The following is a 21,742-nucleotide window of genomic DNA, read 5'->3' as shown; positions in this document are numbered from 1 at the left end:
AGATTGGAATGAAAACTGACCTTTTCCAGTCCTGTGGCCACTGCTGAGTTTTCCAAATTTGCTGGCATATTGAGTGTAGCACTTTCACAGCATCATCTTTCAGGATTTGAAATAGCTCAACTGGAATTCCATCACCTCCACTAGCTTTGTTCATAGTGATGCTTCCTAAGGCCCGCTTGACTTCACATTCCAGAATGTCTGGCTGTAGGTGAGTGATCACACCATCATGATTATCTGGGTCATGAAGATCTTTTTTGTATGGTTCTTCTGTGTATTCTTGCCACCTCTTAATATCTTCTGCTTCTGTTAGGTCCATACCCTTTCTGTCCTTTATCGAGCCCATCTTTGCATGAAATGTTGCCTTGGTATCTCTAATTTTCTTGAAGAGATCTCTAGTCTTTCCCATTCTGTTTTTTTCCTCTATTTCTTTGCATTTTGCGGAGGAAGGCTTTCTAATCTCTCCTTGCTATCTATTCTTTGGAACTCTCCATTCAAATGGGTTTATCTTTCCTTTTCTCCTTTGCTTTTCGCTTCTCTTCTTTTCACAGCTATTAGTAATACCTCCTCAGATAGCCATTGTGCTTTTTTGCATTTCTTTTCCATGGGGATGGTCTTGATCTCTGTCTCCTGTACAATGTCACGAACCTCCGTCCATAGTTCATCATACACTGTCTATCCCATCTAGTCCCTTAAATCTATTTTTCACGTCCAGTGTATAATCATAAGGGATTTGATTTAGGTCATACCTGAATGGTCTAGTTGTTCCTACTTTCTTCAATTTATTTCTGAATCTGGCAATAAGGAGTTCATGATCTGAGCCACAGTCAGCTCCCGGTCTTGTTTTTGCTGACTGTATAGAGCTTCTCCATCTTTGGCTGCAAAGAATATAATCAGTCTGATTTCGGTGTTGACCATCTGGTGATATCCATGTGTAGAGTGTTCTCTTGTGTTGTCGGAAGAGGGTGTTTGCTATACCACTGCACAACTAGGTATAATACACATAAACAAAAACTCTTTGGTATCTCAGCAAATTTAAGATCAAGATGGGCTCTAGGACCAAAAATTCTGCTAATCATAAATGAATTACTTTGCAAATTCAGTTCCAAAGTCTGTGCTAATATATGATCAAGGTGGATTATCAGCCGGGGGTTTTGTCTTTAGAGCCACTTTACCAGTTTCCCCTATAGTGCCTTCCAAAAAGATTAACTTCGTAAAGTGACAGGAATATACATCATATCCTTTGAAGTTGACACCCTGCTAAGTTCATAGCTAATTACTTGTTGAGTGATCAGAGACTCTCAGTATTACAGGGATATTTAACATTGGGCATGAGAAAAGATTCTGGGTTGAGTAGTCAGAGAAGTCTTTAGGAAGGAGGCAAAGTATGATGATATGGATCTTAAACGTTTTTAGGGAGGTGTGTTGGCTAGGGATATGGGGAAGGGCTGGCTTACACGGGAATGAAAGGCAAGGTATGATTTTGGTGTGAAGACATTGAAGAGTATTTTAGGAAATAATGAACAGATGCGTTGAAAGAAAAATCAGGCTAAGGACTTGAAACTTAACTGAGTAGAGCATGACCAGCAGTGTATATTTTAAAAACTGGATCAAATGTTAAGGTAAAAGAGATCTTTTAGGGAGATTAATCTGGCAGATACATGCAGATTAGCGGGGAGCAGTCTGAAGCCAGGTAAATCTCTTAATTATCTGAAAGGAAGTGTAGTGTGAAGAACCTGGGCTGTTAATTTAGGAAGACCTTGATTAGAATCCATCTTTTGACACTGTTACTTTCAACTCATGGATAAGATGAAGATATAGATAGTTGGGTTGTAACACAAAGGGTGTGAACAAGTTTAGTAAAGATTAAATGGTTGGTACTATGCTAGGACTCAGTGAGTGGTATTATCAGTGCTAATTTTGCTGCTACTGCTGTCACTACATTTGTAACATTTGATGGATTATAATGAAGATTAAAACTGGTGAACCATCAATGGAAACAGGGTGTAGAAACCAGGCCCATCTTTAACACTTATGGATGCAAGAATACACATGGAAGTTCACTCATTATGAGTCTTGACTATTTAAATGCTGCAAATCAGTTAACTGTTAAATAAATGCACGCTCAAATTAGGGTTCTAATTTGACCGATACAGCTTTATAATGAGCTTTTAGAATTTTAGGATTTTTAACATAGTGGAACATATGTGGCCAAAGGAGAATTGGCCTCTGTCACCTCATTTTTATCCTGTACTCTCCCTCCTTTTCCCTGTATTCTAGGTTCTTTGCCATAGCATGTCCATGTGCCCACTCCCAAAGCAACATTGCCTTACCCCTTGCAGACTGTCTTTTGATTACCCCTTGGGTATGCCTGTGTCTCTGTCCTGGGGATGATACTCCAGGGTTCTTGGCCTGGCAATTCAGAATCTTGGCGATCTGCTGTGGTACAGTCAGAGAGGTCAGAAAGCATTCCTTGGACTCTACAGATTTTTTACTTCATGAAGTACCTGGACAGTGGTGAAGAATGGGTTCTCTAAAGTGTAAGGCCCAAGGCAGTGACCACTTTTGCCTGGGTCTCAGGATGGTACTGGAAGGGACCATCTGACATGAGTGTGGCAAGTCAGAATTTGTTTACTATTAGTTGTGGAGTATGAGAAAATGAGAGTGAAATAGTGACTACCAGGAGAATCAGATGTTAAAGAATCTGCCTGCAATGCAGGAGACCCAGATTCAGTTCCTCCACTCCACTTTTCTTGCCTGGAGAATTCCCTGGACAGGCAAACCTGGCAGTCTACAGTCCATGGGTCACAAAGAGTCTGACATGACTGAGCGTCTACTATAACATAAAGGACAATTATAAAGCCACTGAGAAAGTTAGCATAGTATGTGGGAGCAAATGGGGTGGGACCTGAATACAAAAAAATATTGTGTTTTGTTTGGCATTAAGTACCTAATCAACTTCTAGCATATTGCTAAGCACATAGTAATGACTCAGTGTTAAAGGGAAAGATGAAGATACTTGGATTATCTGGACCAGAGATAAGAAGAAAGTCATTGTAGAGTATAGAAGGAAAATAAGTTCGTATGGGGCCAGTGTGGAGTTTTGAAGGTGGGAGCATCTTGCTGTTATTGTCATGGCAGTGAGTGCACTGCTTGTGTGTGTGGATCATGTATATTAAATATTTGTATGTGTGGCACCTAACAGTTGCAATTCTTTCTTAAATGGGTAATTGAATAATATTATATGAGAACAGGCTCTAAGAAATGAACTGGATTTTAAAGTTAAAATCATAAATGGCAAAGATTTATATTATCAGTGAACTGATATGGAGGCTGAGAAACTTGTAATAATTCAAGACATGAAGAGATCCCGAACAATTATGTTATTATCAGAATGAGGTCGTGGAATATGTCTTCAAAGAGATGTTACTTGTAACTTTTCTGGAGAGGAGTAGAAGACACAGATAACTGTAGATTAGCTTGACTTTTCTTACTTGATATTCAAGTTAGGTACAGGTGAATGTGGTTGAAAAAAGAATTAGAGCTAAAGGAGTTGGTAGAATTACCTGAGAAAAATCTAATTGTAGGATGTATAAATCATAGTCATTTTGCTCAAAGGTATTAGGAAGTATTTAGTCACTTGTGTGTGTGTGCATGCTAAGTTGCTTCAGTTGTGTCTGACTCTTTGCGACCCTATAGAGTATAGCCTGCCAGTCTCCTCTCCCCATGGGATTCTCCAGGCAAAAATACTGGAATGGGTTGCCATGCCATCGTCCAGGAGATCTTCCCTACTTACGGATAGAAACTGTGTCTGTCTGTGTCCCCTACATTGACAGGTGGCTCTTTACCACTTGAGTTACCTGGGAAGCCCATTTAGTCATTTAGTTTATAATAAATATGTACAGTAATGCCTCATGTCAGAAAATATATTTCATAATGATAATAAAGTAACAGGAAAATCTGATAATAGGGTTAAAAATTTCCAAGTTATTTTTGAGAACTCTGGTGTGTTAATTAGTGTTGATTATTGCATTTTTGCTGTAACTGACTTGTAATCACCTAAATACACAGCAAACACCTGTGATTATTTTAGTGATCCTTGTCTTGTCTTGTTCAAGTAACCCTGAGAGTGTGTATTTAGACTGTTCCTTGTTCATATATACTCAGCTGTGCCTGTTTGCTTTGTTACTGTTCATAGTTTAATGGACCAACATAAAAATTTATGGCAACTGTCACTTAATGTCACCTTTAACTTTAAAGAAAAAAGAAAGCAAGCAAAACTAAAGCACGCCAGGCAGCTATGATATTGTTTACAGTTGACTAAATGATAGAATACTCTATACTTAATTTATATCTGATATTATGGGCCAAATTTAGGGCAAAAAAGATGTGAACATATATAAATAATACGCTTAATTACATTTTTGTATATCAGTGTTACCCTAAATTTATTAGCCAATAGAAATCATTAGTTTTAAAATAATCTTGCCCATTCTTCTCCAAACCAAGTATTTCTTTTTAAAATTTCCATAAAACTGAATAATCATATATACTTAGTTCTCCAGTTTGTGAACTGTTTGTATATTATTTCTGGTTTTTTTATTTTTAAGAAATAAATCTTATTTAATCATTTTTAAGGAATGAATAAATATATATTATCTGCTAATCTGTTCTCACTTTTGCTTCTCTGTATCAGGGTGCTCTCAGAATTGGCTGGTCTGTCATCTTCACAATTTATTATTATTTTTTTTCCATTTTTCTACATTAACTTTCTTTTTTTTCAGTTTTATTTATTTATTTTCACTTTACAATATTGTATTGGTTTTGCCATACATTGACATGAATCTGCCATGGGTGCTCTGGGCTGGTGCACTGGGATGACCCAGAGGGATGGGATGGGGAGGAAGGTGGGAGGAGGGTTCAGGATGGGGAACACCCATGGCAGATTCATCTTCACAATTTAAAAGTGTTGATTTTTTTCAAAGTATTCTTCTCTTCATTATTTTCCCTCACTTATATTTTTTCCTAATTATTATGTTCATAATGTTTACTTGCATTCTAATTCTTTGAAAAATCTCTCTCCTTTTGTGCAATATCAAAACAATATTTTTTTTGGCTACATTGGAAGCTTTAAAAATACAATTATATAAAAATACAATAAAATAATTCATTTGTATGGTAATTAATATTTATCTAGATTCAATAATTTAAAGTAATCATATAATTTCTAGATATCAAAGAATTCATTTTTAATGTTAACCTAATTCTTCTTGCTTTTAATATTTTAGGCCACTTGGTCATTCTGGCATTTTATGGTAGAGAATACATTGAGTTTGGCTCATGGAAAGAATATGAGGTAATTGATCCATGTTCTCTATAAATTATGAAGTAAATGTACACAAAACCTAGAGTAATATGTCAAATATGGAATCTCATGTCTGAATTTTTTCAATAACTTTTAAAATATGAGATTTTGAGATAGGTTTTTCATTTCTTAATGGTTAGCAGTAGCTAATATGGTAAGGAACTTTATTTTCATTACTACTTTATATATTTAAGACAAAACAATATTAGAGCTCTTCTTCACATTATATGGTTACAATTAATATTTTTAAATGCTTCAGATAGCTTAGCTGTCTGTGGGGCTATAGAAACCACAGGAGCATGCCTCCTTCCTATCCTCCTCCCCATCCCCCTTTAAATAGGATTAGAGGCATGCTACACTGTGAAATACTAACAGCTAGCGCACACAGTTTATGGGGGAAGTAGTGAGAAAGGGCGTTGAGGCTCCTATAATGTGAAATTTCTAGGCGTTCAGAGGGTGGTCTAGTGAAAGCGGTTGTGAGCCTCACAGGTTAGTCTTTTCTGGTCCTTTGGCATCCTTATGTCACCCTGCATGTGCCTGTGTTTGGTTAACCCTGAAATGGCACTCAGCTAAGTGCATATGCCACATTCATTTCCATAGTTGTTTCATAGATTACTAAGCTTCAAGCCTGTATCAGAATTAGTTCAAATTAAAGATAGTAAAATATAGGAGCTATCCTTATGAAATCCAGCCAATGGCATGGGAGTGTGAGAATCAGTAGATATGCATTATGTGGTAGAATAATAGGCTAACCTACTGCTGATGTCATAATTCCCCTGCTCAGTAATGTGTTGGTTATGTAAGAAGGTGCAGCAGTTTGTGTGAACTTCTGCTTCCACTACAGCAGTACTTTAAAGAGAGGCTTTCCATTGGCATTCAGAAAGGTGAAAAGTGCAGAGGTGGTGGTGGAGTGGGTGGTGGGAGGGGCATAAGAGGGATAGGCGTAGAGTCTGAGTACATGTACGCTGTTCCTCATCACTGGGCTTTGAGACTGTGTTTGTTCCCGAATTGAATTACATTTTTACCTTCCCACATAGTTGGTATGCAGCTAAGAGGCAGCCCATTCAAGGTGGTAAAACATTGCTCTTTTGACATTTCTTTAGTCTTCAGCATCTGTGGGAAGATAACCATACAATCTGCTGCTTAAGAGACTTAACTGAGACTCAGAAATAAGCTGGAGCTATTTCTTCCATTTCAAACCTGTGGTTTTATAAAAGTCCACAACAGGATGCACCGAAAATTTCCCTATGTGTTTTTCAAAATTCTTTATCAATATGAGGTTGCAAGAAAGATAAGGTAAATAGTTCTACATCTAAGACCTTTGTAATATGATTTATAACAAAAGCTATGTAGTCATGTATGGGAGTTATGATTTAAAAGTTATAATCTTCATCACTGATAGTACATTTTAAAGAGACTCAGTGCCCATTCCTTCAAATAGTTTTCCTAGGAAATTTTGCAGCTTTATCATATTGCTTAAACCATTTGAATTGTCTTCTAACGAATGAGTCTGATATTTATTCCTTATCATTCATTTTTTATGGTTGAGGACATCTGATATAGACATTGATATCATATATAATAATTGTGAAAGCTTGTGTGGGCCTAGAGAAAAGGGTTTCCGTAATATACTTTGGTTAAAAATGCTTGCAAATAACGTTTATGAAAGATAACTTGAATTCTCCTGAGAAGCCATAGAGAATAAGTTTATATGTGCTCTCCTCCCACTTTTTCCTTTTAATCTGACTTTTGGACTTTGTTTCATTTTGATAGTCTTAAACTTCTTTGTTACATGTGAAATAAGTAAATTGTCCTGGGAAGGAGAGAAGTAGGGAAGGAAAAATACTTCTCCTTTTTTGCATAACATATGGGATATAAATTATACTTTACATTTACATCGTAGATCATGCTTCAAAAAGTATAAAGTTCTTCTGTGTGGACAGCATCTCACTCAACTTTCCCACTAACTAGTTATATGGGACCATATTATGTATGTGAAAACCCAAGTCCAAGAGAGGTTAAGATTACACCTTTGAACACAGTTACACAGCAGGTAGTGGAAAGTCTAACATGTACACCCAGATCTTGTGATCTCCAATGTTCCTGTCCACTGTATTAGTAATTTTCAAACTGTATTTTCCAGTCAAGTTCTACAGGAGCTGGCTTGGGGAATATTGGTGGCTGCAGAGAAGGTCCGTTTTTGTCTCCTTTTCTTTTGAGGGTCTGGGAAGTATTTCACTAGGAGTAGAGTTTTAGAGCCACTGCTCTATACTGCTTTTCTTTGTGCAAGGACTGTAGAAAAGCAAACTTATCCCACTAAGTGACAAACAAGGCTATCTACCTCTTTTCGTACTGACATTGTGAATCTAGAAATAAAAATTAGACTAACGGCCTTTTGCTTACTTCTGTTCCTTGTCAACTAAGTACTTACTGAATAGGTACTGAACACAGTACACAGGATACATGAATTGCTGGCTTTTTATAAGGGCCAATGACAGTTGGCTTGAAAGTAGTAATATAGTTTTTTAATAAAAATTAAAATAGAAACTGTTCATATTAAATGTATCATATCTTGGTTGTAAAGTGACATTTATAGGCATTATCATTTTTATATCATTTAAAATATTGATTGTACTTAATAATCCCAAGCCTAGTGGTTAAGCATGTGTTAGTTGCTCAGTGTGTTTAACTATTTGTGACCCCAGGGTAGCTCATGAGACTCCTCTGTCCATGGAGTTCTTCACACACTAATACTGGAGTAGGTAGCCATTCCTTTCTCTAGGCAATCTTCCTGACCCAGGGATTGAACCAGGATCTTCTGCATTTGCAGGCAGATTCTTTGCCATCTGAGCCACCAGAGAAGCCCCAGTTAAGCATATTCATCCTTAAAAGTTGTTTCATCAGCTGCTGTCTATGTAGAGAGCCTTGAAAATTCTAGATTTTAGTAGCATTTATGAGTAATGCTAATAGTGTCATGGAATGTTTCCTTCATCATATTACAGAACTCTAGAGTCTTTGATAATAATGGATTCCAAAATATGTATTCACCTTAACCAAGCCTATTGTAACAATCTATGTAATTACATATCTTCAAGTAGAAAATAAATTTCATCAGTGATTCAGCAAAACCATCATGAAATTTAATGACAGTCGGCAGAAAGCAAAGGAGAACTAAAGAGCCTCTTGATGAAAGTGAAAGAGGAGAGTGAAAAAATTAGCTTAAAACTCATTCAGAAAACTAAGATCATGGCATCTGGTCCCATCACTTCATGGCAAATAGATGGGTTAACAGTGGAAACAGTGTCAGACTTTATTTTGTTGGGCTCCAAAATCACTGCAAATGGTGATGGCAGCCATAAAATTAAAAGACGCTTGCTCCTTGGAAGAAAAGTTATGACCAACCTAGATAGCATATTAAAAAGCAGAGACGTTACTTTGCCAACAAAGGTCCATCTAGTCAAGGCTATGGTTTTTCCAGTAGTCATGTACGGATGTTAGAGTTGGGCTATAAAGAAAGCTGAGCACTGAAGAATTGATGCTTTTGAACTGTGGTGTTGGAGAAGACTCTTTGAGAGTCCCTTGGACAGCAAGGAGATCCAACCAATCCATCCTAAAGAAAATCGGCCCTGAATATTCATTGGAAGGACTGATGCTGAAGCTGAAACTCCAATACTTTGGCCATCTGATGCAGAGAACTGACTCATTTGAAAGACCTTCATGCTGGGAAAGATTGAAGGTGGGAGGAGAAGGGGACGACAGAGGATGAGATGGTTGGATGGCATCACTGACACAATGGACATGAGCTTGAGTAAACTCCGGGAGTTGGTGATGGACAGGGAGGCCTGGCATGCTGCAGTCCTTGGGGTCACAGAGTGGGACATGACTGAGCAACTGAACTGAAAAGTTTATCACATATTCAAGATAAGAGTAATTGTTTAGACTCATAGCATTTATAGATTCACACAGTGTGTCAACAGTTTTTTATCTTTTTTATTTTTAAATTTTTTGATTGAGATATAGTTGATGTACAATATTATATAAGTAAATTTACAGCTTTATGATTCACAATTTTAAAGGTTATACTCCATTTATAGTATAAAATTTTGGCTATGTTGTACAGTATATCCTTGGAGCTTATTCATTTTATACATAATAGTTTGTACCTTTTAATGCCCTTACCCCATCTTGTCCCATCCTCCTGTCCTCTCCCCACTGGTAATCACTAGTTTGTTCTCGATATCTGTGAGTCTGTTTCTTTTTGTTGTATTTACTAGTTGTTTTATTTTTTAGATTCCACACATAATGGACACTGTACAATACTTGTCTTTCTCTGTATGGCTATGTAATATGAGGACAATAACTTTTGTCTTGCATCCTTATGAAAATTAAATAAAGGATATATATGAAGTACATAATCCAGTGCTTGGTACAGCATAGTGGTTACTAAATGATACAGTCATGCCTGGGAGATATTGCATATTCAGTTCCAGAGCATTGCAGTAAAGCAAACATTGTAATAAAACGAGTCACATGAGTTTTTTTGCCAGTTTGCATATAAAAGTTGTGTTTACACTGTTCTGTAGTCTGTTAAGTGTGCAATAGCATTATGTCTAAAACAATAATGTGTACCCCTTATGTATGCAAAGTATTTCTTAAAGACATAGCACATTTATACTAAGTATAGTTTGAAGCACTTAAATATTTCTGCTTTGCTTTTATTTTTTAAGAGAAATATTTAGCAAAATTAAAAATGTTAAATGATTTGTAAGAAGAAACAGCTGTAAAGGATTTATGATTTGAAGCTGTCATTTGGAAGAGGAGTAAAACTAAATTTTCATTCAGTGAACATATTAACTGCTTTTTAATCAATATTTTATATTAAAGGTAATAACATTTGAAAGTTTACAGAGCCTCAGGGTTATGACAGTTGGCATTATTTTAAATGAAAATTATTTTATTTTATTATTTCAAAAGTTATATATGCTTAATATAAAACATTCAGAAAATACAGAAAGGCTTCCCTGATGGCTCAGATGGTAAAGAATCTGCCAGCAGTGTGGGAGACCTGGGGTCAATCCCTGGGTCAGGAAGATCCCCTGGAGAAGGGAATGGCAACCCGCTCCAATATTCTTGCCTGGAGAATCCATGGACAGAGGAGCCTGGCAGGCTACAGTCCATGGGGTTGCAAAGAATCGGACACAACTGATTGACTAGACACACACAAAGGGAGTAAAAAAATCATTCTCCTCAAAGCTCACTACCCATCTGCTTACAAGATTGCTGTCACATCTCAGAATTTCTCTAGTGAGTTTGTATGGCATTCTTGGGTATGCTTCTGGCCACACATGTGCATGTTTCCTTTCCCTGTAAACACAGAAATATGTGCATATTCTCTTAAAAGTTGTCATGCAATTTGTTTTTTAACTTTTAACACTCGTATTCTTTCATGATAATAATACTGTATGCATTCTTTTTGGCATGTCTGCTTAAGCAGCTCTCTAGCTAGACATTTAGGTTGTATTCTGAATTTTGAGTTTATGGTTAATTACTGTACATACATCTTTGTGCTTCATCCAATAATTTTCTTTAAATGAGTTCTTAGGAATGTAATTGCTTGGGTAGAAGGCTGTGTACAGTTCAGTGTTTTGCTCTCTAGATGGATCATGCCATTTCATACTTGGAACAGTAACACTTTAATGTTTCATTTCTTTGCATGCTTTCTGATACTAGGTGTGATCAATTTTTGTAATTTTTTTTTGTATTTATGCCAGTTAGTTGGAAAAAAAAATCTCACTTGTATTTGCATGTCTTTGGTAACTAATGGTAATTTTTTAAAAAAGTATATTAGCCATTTTATTTCTTTCGGTGATTGTCCATTTATATCGTTAGTACCCTTTCCTTTTAGACAATGTCTTCTTTTCCTCCTCCCTTCTTTTAAATTTCAAGATTTCTTCATAATAGAGGGACATAAACTTTTATTTGTAGTTTGTACTCTACATATTTTTCCATTTAAAAATATTTGCTATTTTACTCTTTTTGGTTTGTTCTTTTAGAAATATTTTAGAATGTAGCTATATCATTTTTTTCAATTGATACTCCTAAATTATAATAAGACCATTATAATTCATGATTCAGTATATGGGTTAAAGATTAGATATTTTAAAAAATGGTGGTAGTTTTCTGATTGGAAACGGTTTTGCATATGAGAAAGGTGGTGAATTTCTCATATTAGTTAGATATGTTTGCTGTAATTCCAGTTTCAACTGCAAATAAAAAAGAATTGTGTGAGAGAAAGATATTTTGATGGAGTTAGTTGTAGTTACTTTAAAGCCAGATAGTCCTGGGTTTGTTTATTTCTCTTTAATTTAGATGAGAAGCATTTTTCAAGCGCCTATTATACATTAAACATTGAAAATGAATTTTCTACTTATTAGCTATGTGACTGTTGGCAAGTTACTCTGAGTTGTCAGTTTCTTGACTCAGTTTATTTATTTGAAAAAGGGAGATAACTACTTTGTTGAGTTATTGTAAGGATTAGTTATAGTTTACTTAGCAGCACCTGACATATAATCAGACAACAATAAATCTTAGTTTTAGTGTTTTTGTTCTTTATATTAATGATAAATAATTTTATAATATTGCTGTGATAGTATTATAATTTAGCATATTGGGTAATTAACTATGATTATTATAATTTTATTGAGAGAATGGTGCCTAACTAGATTTACTATACCTAGAATCCTATCAGATAAATATTACTTCCTTTTATTTGTATAGCAGTTTTGTTTTCAGAGCTCTTTCTCATTTCTTGTTTTATTTGCTCTGTACAATCTTCCTATAACATAAACAAGACCTGTATGATTTTACATTTTACAGTTGAGCTGAGGCTTGTAGAGAATGAAAGACTTGTCCAAGGTCCTATGGCTTATAATTGGTTTTCAGGTTCATTTCCTTCTGCCTATAATCAAGATTCTCACAGAACCTAGATTGACCTTCAGAATGGAAAGGAATAGAATAAAATTTGACTATAATTGCCAAGTCTTCATTTAACTCTAGCCATTTATAGATTCTTGTGGTTGTTCCCATTCTAGTCATCTGAACATTGGCTTTAATGTTTTAATAGTCTATTGTGTTGATGGTGGTTACAATGAACCATATCTGGGGTATTCACACCCTTGTGAACTCTTTTTTCTTTCAGTTTGGACTGGGCCTTACTTGTGGCTCAGCTGGTAAAGAATCTGCCTACAATGTGGGAGACCTGGGTTCGATCCCTGAATTGGGAAGATCCCCTGGAGAAGGGAATGGCTACCCACTCCAGTATTCTGGCCTGGAGAGTTCCATGGACTGTATAGTCCATGGAGTTGCAAAGAGTCAGACACGACTGAGAGACTTTCACTTTCTTTACTTAACAAACAGAATGCAACAGAGTTAGAGCTTTGGAGTGGCTTGTTGCACAACAGTAGAAAAGCCTGAGAAGCTTGAGGTGTACTTGAAAAGAAAAATCTTGCTCAAAGTTGTCTCCCTTTCTTGGCCCATTTTGACAGTTTTGGTCTTTTTGTGGTTTGCTAATATCCAGGAGTGTTGAAGAGAGATGACAGTAATGATTAACTTTCCTTTCCAGAAGCTCTTAAATGCATAGGTTTGGCAGGATACTTGGATAAACCTGAGGTAAACCCTATTTCTGGGCTGAGTCTCTTCAAAGAAGTTTCAGGAGCTAGGGTCGCTTCCTTGGTTCAGATGTCAGATTCTTCTTTGTTGAGTTTCACACTCTGTCTTTTGTGGCTTTTTTTTTTTATCCCTATCAAGTTGAATTGGATTTGGTCCAGGTTGGCCAGTTAAGATGGAGAAGGAAATGGCAACCCACTCCAGTGCTCTTGCCTGGAGAATCCCAGGGACGGGGGAGCCTAGTGGGCTGCCGTCTATGGGATTGCACAGAGTCGGACACGACTGAAGCGATTTAGAAGCAGCAGTAGCAGCAGCCAGTTAAGAACAAGATAGAATAGTCTTTCTTCCTTTCTTGAACTTGTCCAAAAAGACGTGGGGGGCCTTTTGGTTTGAGAGTAAAACTATGACATGGACTCACCTTTATTTCTGATCATTCACATATTACTTAACAGGAAAGATATACTACTGTGAGACATTACTTATGCAGTTTATCTTTTTCCTCTCACAGACCAGTTTCTTCCTATTTAACTGTAAATATTGTATATTTTATTCTACAATTATAATTTAAAAATTATAAAAATAAAAAAATTGCAAAATGTTCTATAAGTTTCTACTAGAGATGAGCACCAGTGATCTAAATGCTTATAAGTATAATTTTAAAAACAATTTTGTTGTTAAAATGCTTTTTGTTTTTAAAAAATACATGAAGATAGATTTATAATATTACAGAGCTTGATTGGCTTCTAGATTGCTGGACTGAGGGCCTCAGTGTACTCCCTCTCTGTATAACACAACAAAAACATGGGCTACACAACTAAAATCAACCATTTCAGAATTATGGCTGTTGATCTTAGCCAGAGGATGAACTAAAAATTGTCTGTCCGAGAGAAAACTACTGAACTATGGATGATGACATTGGCGTCTGATTTGTGTACTCTCCCGTTTTCCCTCCTTACCCAGCTTGTGGTATAGCAAAAGCTGACAACATTGTTGACAATGGAGAGATCTGACCACTTTTGGAGGTCCATGAAAAGCACCATATCTAGAGCACAGTTAATATTTTGCCCGAACTTGCAGCTGCCTGGGAAAACCCAGCTCTCAGAGAGAGACTGGCTGTTCACTTGACTCAGAGCTCAGCTCTGTTGGGGGGAAAAAAGGCCCACGCTCTGGACTTTGCTAAAACAGTAGCCACTCTTGGCAACATCTCCACCCTTTAAGGCTGTGATTTCTGGTGGGGCAAGCAACACCCTGGCCAGGAACTTAAAAGGAAAGCCTTGAGGATTAGCCAACAACCATAGGGAACTTTGAAACGTTCCAAGTATTTCTAAGATACCCAAAAGACTATAGGATGTACAAGGCTTTGCATATGCCCAGGAAAGGAGAGGATCCACCTCTGGCTGATTTTGAGGCTCTGTGCAAGAAGGAAGTGAAAGCTATGGCCGTCTTAAAAGCTACCTGAAGTTAAAAGGTGTGACTTCTCACAGGCGTTGCTTTGGCAAAGGGTGGAAGATACACAGGCAGTTAAAGAAATCTTCTGACCAATCATTGGTTGATCACTAAATTATACTGATCCAGGAAGCCAGGCTTAAAAATAAAAACCTGAAATAACTCCAGTCCAGTTCAGTTGCTCAGTTGTGTCCAACTCTTTGCGACCCCATGAACTGCAGCACGCCAGGCCTCCCTGTCCATCACCAACTCCTGGAGTCTACCTAAACCCATGTCCATCAAGTCGGTGATGCCATCCAGCCATCTCATCCTCTGTTGTCCCCTTCTCCTCCTGCCCCCAATCCTTCCGAGCATTAGGGTCTTTTCCAATGAGTCAACTCTTCACATGAGGTGGCCAAAGTATTGGAGTTTGAGCTTCAACATCAGTCCTTCCAATGAACACCCAGGACTGATCTCCTTTAGGGTGGACTGGTTGGATCTCCTTGCAGTCTAAGGGACTCTCAAGAGTCTTCTCCAACACCCCAGTTCAAAAGCATCAATTCTTCGGTGCTCAGCTTTCTTCACTGTCCAACTTTCACATCCATACATGACTACTGGAAAAACCATAGCCTTGACTAGATGGACCTTTGTTGGCAAAGTAATGTCTCTGCTTTTAAATAACTCAGTAGCCACATAATACAGGGATATATAATTAGTTCATGAAAGTACTAAACAAATAAGCAGTGCCAAGAAAAAGAATAGAACTAGTGATTAAAAAGTCTCAGTGGGGCACTGTGGAAGATTCTGATACCAGAATTGTTAAAATGTATTATTTAAAATGGCTAGCTTTCAACACAAAAATTATGGGATTTTAAGAAATAGAAAAGTGTGCTACATACATGGGAAAAAGTGAAAAACAGAAAAGTTTTACTTTTACTTTTTACCTAACAGAAAAGTAGCCCTGTGGGAGTCTAGATTTGGTCTTAAAAGACAAAGACTTTAAGTCAGCTATTGTAAATATGTTTAAGGAACTCAATGAAACCATGTGTAAATAACTAAAGAAAAGTGTGAAATTGTTATTTTACCAAAGAGAATACGAACAAGCATAGAAATTAGTTTAAAAGAACCATATAGCAATTTTGAAGTTTAAAAATATGGTAACAAAAATGAAAAATTTTCTAAAGGGGCTCAAGTAACTGATATGAGTTGGTAGAAGAAAGTATTAGTCAACTTGAATGTAGTTGACTAATTATCCAGTGTGAGGAGTAGAAAGGAATTGAAAGTGAACACAAGTTCAGGAGACCTATGGGACATTGCAAGTGTATCAACATACACATAATGGGAATCTTAGAAGGAGAAGAGTGGAAAAAAAAAGGGGCAAAAAGAATATTAAAAGAAATAATGACAGAAAACATCACACACTTGCTAGGAAAATATTAATTTATGCATTAAAGAAACTTCGTATACTCCAAGTAGAATAAACCCAAATATAGACAAACCATAGACATCAAAATCAAATTTAGACATCATAGTCAAATTTATGAGAGTGAAAGAGAAATCTTAAAAGCAACAAAAGAAAAATATTGATAGCTGACATCAAAAACCATGGATACTAGAAGACATTTTCAAAGTGTTGAAGGGAAAAAACGACTGTTAACCAGAAATTCTGTCATGTTGCTAAAATCTCTTTCAACGATGGAGAAATTAAGACATTTACAAATATGCAAAAACTGAGTTTGTCACTCGCAAACTTGCCCTACAGGAAACATTATGGGGAATATTTCAAGTTGAAACAAAAGGATACTAGACAGTAAACATGAAGAAATAGAGAGCAATGGTAAATTGATGAGATTATAACATATAGAGAAGTAGTTTTACAATAATAATAGAAATGCAAGGAAACAGAGGCATATTGGAGGCAAGTTTTAAGTTATTAAAATTTTAGTGTTAATCCAGACTCAGTTCAGGTCAGTTGCTCAGTCGTGTCCGACTCTCCACAACCCCATGGGCTGCAGCATGCCAGGCTTCCCTGTCCCTCACCAACTCCCAGAGTTTACTCAAGCTCATGTCCCTTGTGTCAGTGATATACAACCACCTCATCCTCTCGTCCCCTTCTCATCCCATCTTCAATCTTTCCCAGCATCAGGGTCTTTTCCAATGAGTCAGATGTTCACATCAGGTGGCCAAAGTATTGGAGTTTCAGCTTCAGCATCAGTCCTTCCAATGAAATATTCAGGATTGATTTCCTTTAGAATGGACTGGTTGGATCTCCTTGCAATCCAAGGGACTCTCAAGAGTCTTTTCCAACACCACAGTTCAAAAGCACCAATTCAGTTCAGTCGCTCAGTCGTGTCTGACTCTTTGTGACCCTGTGAATCACAGCACGCCAGGCCACCCTGTCCATCACCAACTCCCGGATTTCACTCAAATTGAAGTCCATTGAGTCGGTGATGCCATCCAGCCATCTCATCCTCTGTTGTCCCCTTCTCCTCCTGCCCCCAATCCCTCCCAGCATCAGAGTCTTTTTCCAGTGAGGCAACTCTTCGCATGAGGTGGCCAAAGTACTGGAGTTTCACCTTTAGCATCACTCCCAGGGCTGATCTCCTTTAGAATGGACTGGTTGGATCTCCTTGCAGTCCAAGGGACTCTCAAGAGTCTTCTCCAACACAACAGTTCAAAAACGTCAATTCTTCGGTGCCCAGCTTTCTTCATAGTGCAACTCTCACATCCATACATGACCACTGGAAAAACCATAGCCTTGACTAGACAGACCTTTGTTGGCTAAGTAATATCTCTGCTTTTCAATATGCTATCTAGGTTGGTCATAACTTTCCTTCTAAGGAGTAAGCGTCTTTTAATTTCATGGCTGCAGTCACTATCTGCAGTGATTTTGGAGCCCCCAAAAATAAAGTCTGACACTGTTCCCACTGTTTCCCCATCTATTTCCCATGAAGTGATGGGACCAGATGCCATGATCTTCGTTTTCTGAATGTTGAGCTTTAAGCCAACCTTTTCACTCTCCTCTTTCACTTTCATCAAGAGGCTTTTTAGTTCCTCCTCACTTTCTTCCATAAGGATGGTGTCATCTGCATATCTGAGGTTATTTATATTTCTCCCGGGAATCTTGATTCCAGCTTGTGCTTCCTCCAGCCCAGTGTTTCTCATTACTATAGTCCAGCTCTCACATCCATATATGACCACTGGAAAAAACATAGCTTTGACTAGATGGATCTTTGTTGGCAAAGTTACACCTCTGCTTTTTAATATGCTATCTAGGTTGGTCATAACTTTTCTTCCAAGGAGCAAGCGTCTTTTAATTTCATGGCTGTAGTCACTATCTGCAGTGATTTTTGAGCCCCCCAAAATAAAGTCTGTCACTGTTTCCATTGTTTCCCCATCTACTTGCCATGAAGTGATGGAATCAGGTGCCATGATCTTAGTTTTCTGAATGTTGAATTTTAAGCCAACTTTTTCACTCTCCTCTTTTACTTTCATCAAGAGGCTCTTTAGTTCTTCGCTTTCTGTTGTAAGTGTGGTATCATCTGCATATCTGAGGTTATGGATATTTCTCCCGGCAATCTTAATTCCAGCTGTGTTTCATCCAATCCAACATTTCTCATCAAGTACTCTGCATATAAGTGAAATAAGCAGGGTGACAATGTATAGCTTTGGGGTACTCCTTTCCTGATTTCGAACCAGTCTGTTGTTCCATGTCCAGTTCTAACTGTTGCTTCTTGACCTGCATACAGATTTCTCAAGAGGGAGGTCAGGTGGTCTGGTATTCCCATCTTTTGAAGAATTTTCCACAGTTTGTTGGGATCCACACAGTCAAAGGTTTTTGCATATTCAATAAAGCAGAAGTAGATGTTTTTCTGGAACTCTCTTGCTTTTTCTATGATCCAGTGGATGTTGGCAATCTGATCTCTGGTTCCTCTGCCTTTTCTAAATCCAGCTTGAACATCTGGAAGTTCAGGGTTCACATACTGCTGAAGCCTGGCTTGGAGAATTTTGAGCATTACTTTGCTAGCATGTGAGATGAGTGCAATTGTGCAGTAGTTTGAGCATTCTTTGGCATTGCCTTTCTTTGGGATTGGAATGAAAACTGACCTTTTCCAGTCCTGTGGCCACTGCTGAGATTTCCAAATTTGCTGGCATATTGAGTGCAGCACTTTCACAGCATCATCTTTTAGGATATGAAATAGCTCAACTGGAATTCTATCACCTCCATTAGCTATATTTGTAGTGATGCTTTCTAAGGCCCACTTGACTTAGCATTCCAGGATTCTGGCTCTAGGTGAGTGATCACACCATTGTGATTATCTGGGTCATGAAGACCTTTTTTGTAAAGTTCTTCTGTGTATTCTTGCCACCTCTTCTTAATATCTTCTGCTTCTGTTATGTCCATACCATTTCTGACCAGAATGTTTTAAATTAAAATGATAATTGTAATTTCCAGAGCAACCACTAAGAAAATAAAACATTGTAGTGAAAGAAACAACCAAGGAATGAAAAAAGTACACTAGACAGTATCTATTTAACACAAGGCAGGAAATGATAAAAAGGTACTGTAGAGCTCAAATATACCCTTATAGAATTGAAGTTATTAATGTATAATTTCCATGGAATAGCATATTTATATAATCTTTAAGAAAATGTTACCAATAGAGAATATAGGTCAATGCTTAATTTTACGGTACTATTGGATACTTATCTTTAGATTTAAAATATGGTATAAGAAAAATGCACTGAAGTGAAGTTAGTGTGAAAAGATTCAATTAACCCTGGGTTCTTAAAATGTAGTTTTGTTTGCTTGGAAATGAAACAGCAACACATGGATATGAGAGATACTCTTTTTTTTTTCCCTGGAAGTTTAGTTCTTCATCTTCCTCTAAATATGGAAAAGAAATAGTTAGAAAAGTGCTTTGGGGAAGAGAGGAGATCATGGCAAAAAGGCATTGAGATAAATGCACATAGGAAAGGGCTGTCAAAAAGAGTAATGTTCTGGACACAGTATTTCAGAAGTCTTGAGAGGTATTTCTGCCTGCATTTTCCATATATTGTTGATTCTGCTCTCCATCGGTGCCCAGCCCAAATGAATATGCGATCTCATAACAAAGGTTGTTCATTGTTCAAACAGCCACATTTACAATGTCTTCCGTATGCATTCAGAAAATAGAACACATGTTTAGCTTCATAGTGTGAAGAAAGTTTAATTATATCAAACACTACGTGTAATTTTCTTATTATAGGAAAAGTGATTAAATTGAATAGTTCTATTACTGATTTAAATAAAAACATAATTCTCAATCTGTTTTCAGTCCCAGCACAGTTGAAGAATATGGCACAGTTGCCTCAGTATTGATAGCTCACTCTACTGGGAGCATCTCTCTGGGTGAGAGTAAGAATTATTTTAAAAGTCCTGCAAGTAATTCTGATATACCTTATGTCTTTCCATTAGAAGTAACAAATGTAAGTCATAGGTTCCTAGAATTTTATAGGAATTAGTGTTACTGAGATTATAATGATTAATATTGAATCTACTCTTGTGAGATTATTTTATTTCTTAAGCAAGTTAGAGTGAACGTTTTCAGTACTTTTCCTGTGAACTTAGCAGTTTTCAAGATGTTTTTATTTCTTCGGCTTTTCTCTAACCAGACTAACCATTTTCAAGTACGGCACGCTAACTGTATGTGCATTGTTGTACAACAGACCTCTAGAACTTCAGCTTGCAGAACTGAAACTTTACACCCTTGAAGAATTTCTTCCTTCCCCTTAGCCTCTGGTAATGACAGTTCCACTTTCTAAGAATTTTACTATTTTAAATATCTCATATACATAGGATCTTTCAGTGTTTGAGATTTTGTGAGTGTCTTATTTCACATACTGTAGTGTCATCAGGGTGTTGTAGAATATGACAGGATTGCCTTCTCTTTAGAGTCTAAATAATGTTCCATTGTACAGGCACACCTCATTTTATTGCACTTCATTTTATTGTGTGTCTCAGATAGTGCACTTTTTTTTTTTTTTTTAACAAATTGAAGGTTTATGACAACCCTGCATCAAACACATCTGTTGGTGCCATTTTTTCCAACAGTATTTGTTCACTTCTTGTCTTTGTGTCACATTTTGATAATTCTCCCAGTATTTTAAGCTTTTTCATTATTATATTTGTTATGGTGATTTGATATTCCTATTGTGAAAAGTTATGACCCACTAAAGGCTCAGATGGTTAATATTTTTTAGCAATAAAGTATCTTTTAATTGAGATATATGCATCTTTTAGACACAGTGGTATTGCACATATAATAGACTGTAGTATAGTGTCAATATAGTTTTTATATGCATTGGAAAACCAAAAAAATCACATAACTCAGTTTGTTGGCAATATTTAGTTTATTGTGGTGGTCTGGAACCAAACCTGCAGTAGCTCCCAGGTATGCTAACTTTATATGTATACTATTTATGCATTTATTTTTTAAAATTTATTTTATTGAAGTGATAGTTTTTTCTTCAGTGGTTTTTTTAAGTTGAGATATATTTGACTTATACTGTGTTAGTTTCTGCTGCACAGCAAAGTAATTCAGTTTACACATGTATATATTCTTTTTCACATTCCTTTCCATTGTTTATTACAGCATATTGAATATAGTTCCCTGTGCTATATAGTAGGACCTTGTTTATTCATTTTATATATAATAATTTCCATCTCGTAATCCCAAACTCCCAACCCATCCTATCCATTTATTTATTAATGGGCATTTAGGCTGCTTCCACTTCTTGGCTATTGTGAATAATGCTGTAGAGAAGATGGGTGTATAAATATCTCTTCAAGATCTGTTTTCAGTTCTTTTGTATATATACCCAGAGGTAGGATTACTGGATCATTTGATAATTCTGTTTTTAATTTTTTTAGTAACTTCCATACAGTTTCTCATAACAACTGCACCATTTTACATTTCCACCAACAGTACACAAGGGTTCTACTTTCTCTGCATCCTCACCAACACTTGTTATTTTATGTTTTTGGTTTGGTTTTGTCTTGTAGTGACCACCCTAACCATTTCTAGGTCTATAGCTTACTGCTAACATGATGTTAGGCCTTTATTTACTTTTGAATCACTTTCTAAAGAAACAAAATAGTTATTGCAAATCTTCACAAACTGTTCCCTGACCTCAAATACTATAATACTAATTGAGGCTAGTGTTCTAAACATATTACATTGAGTGTGTAAAACTGGCCATTTGAATTCCTTCATACTTTATCAAACATGGTCCTCTTTACTTTTGCAA

General features: G+C 36.7%; 1 protein-coding gene across 6 annotated transcripts in view; it reads left to right on the top strand.

Annotated features, from left to right (window-relative positions):
* Window positions 1-21,742, top strand: part of RFX3 (regulatory factor X, 3 (influences HLA class II expression)) — a 333,454-nt gene that overhangs the window by 37,481 nt on the left and 274,231 nt on the right. For 2 of the 6 annotated variants that reach the window (XM_010860699.1, XM_010860696.1), the window contains exon 2: window positions 5,286-5,353. The exons of 3 other annotated variants lie outside the window; for them this stretch is intronic. The gene's annotated coding sequence lies outside the window, so the exon portion shown is untranslated. Of the gene's footprint in view, window positions 1-5,285; window positions 5,354-6,465; window positions 6,659-21,742 lie in introns of all 6 variants that reach the window. One more of the 6 variants, XM_010860695.1, reaches the window with a different exon arrangement.

This window comes from Bison bison, unplaced genomic scaffold (assembly GCF_000754665.1).
Source record: "Bison bison bison isolate TAMUID 2011002044 unplaced genomic scaffold, Bison_UMD1.0 scf7180017864469, whole genome shotgun sequence".
NCBI lineage: Eukaryota > Metazoa > Chordata > Mammalia > Artiodactyla > Bovidae > Bison > Bison bison.
This window is presented reverse-complemented; position numbering and strand designations above follow the sequence as displayed.